Below are 1,112 nucleotides of genomic sequence, written 5' to 3' on the forward strand. Positions count from 1 at the left end.
ACTCCTAAACGGGCAATTAGGCTTTATTATTATAGGAAAAGAAAGTAACACGTCTGCCTTTCTTCTACTCTCGTCGATTGCCTATTTTCATGAAAGATTGTCTATTTTTCTGGGATTCCACAATAATGTACAGTTTCAATGATTTGGAATCGAAAGGAATGCAATCTAATCTCTATCTTATTTTTCAAAATGAATTAATTTTTGATCCTCTATAACTTTCCATACCGGACGTACATTTTCCCAAAAAAATCTGCAGTACATTAATAAGGGAGGGGGATGAAACATTTGAGAACGAGCGTTTCGTGACGATATTAATTAGCGGCCTGTCTTTTTGTCGCTCAGCATGCGTCGCTGAAATGGTCTGGTGACAGCGAGGTCGACAGGCGTCGTTTGGCAGCAGATGGGAAAGGTATCTATGGCCGTAAGAAGTGCCGCTATGTCCCACATCGAGCCACGGCACATTAATAAGGGAGGGGGATGAAACATTTGAGAACGAGCGTTTCGTGACGATATTAATTAGCGGCCTGTCTTTTTGTCGCTCAGCATGCGTCGCTGAAATGGTCTGGTGACAGCGAGGTCGACAGGCGTCGTTTGGCAGCAGATGGGAAAGGTATCTATGGCCGTAAGAAGTGCCGCTATGTCCCACATCGAGCCACGGCTGCCTACGATTCTGGGACGGTGAGCACACTTTTATATGTACCATGCAGATATACGCGTACGTGTATCATGTAACGCGCGCCTATCTTCCGGGAGGTGTTTCCTACGATCTTTTCTTCACCCTCGCGCCGTAACTCACGCGTGCCCAACCTGTATTTTTATCCCCCCTCGCGATTCCACAATTCCTCTACCAGTAAATGGTACCACTTTTGGTAAATGTTGCATACAATCAAAAGCTGCATGGATATTTTAATACTTAATTTTTTATACAAAACTGAACAGTGTTATTATTATTATTATTACTATTACATATTATAAATAGACGACGATTTTATTAATTGATGAATGTTGCATCTAATCAAAGGCTGCATATTTCAATATTTAATTTCTTATACAAAACTGAATAGTATTATTATTATTATGAAATATTATAAATAGACGAAGATTTTATTAAT

At 40.1% G+C, this 1,112-nt stretch overlaps 1 long non-coding RNA gene across 1 annotated transcript in view; it reads left to right on the forward strand.

The window, feature by feature from the left end:
• The window catches only part of LOC113464714 (uncharacterized), a 9,357-nt gene extending 8,947 nt beyond the window's left edge, over window positions 1–410 (forward strand). The window contains exon 3 of the long non-coding RNA XR_003389567.1: window positions 343–410. This is a non-coding gene — a long non-coding RNA (uncharacterized LOC113464714). The remainder of the gene's footprint in view (window positions 1–342) is intronic.
• Window positions 411–1,112: the final 702 nt, after the last annotated feature.

The sequence above is a fragment of the Ceratina calcarata genome, unplaced genomic scaffold (assembly GCF_001652005.2).
Source record: "Ceratina calcarata isolate Rehan_Ccalc_2016 unplaced genomic scaffold, ASM165200v1 scaffold493, whole genome shotgun sequence".
NCBI classification, from domain to species: domain Eukaryota; kingdom Metazoa; phylum Arthropoda; class Insecta; order Hymenoptera; family Apidae; genus Ceratina; species Ceratina calcarata.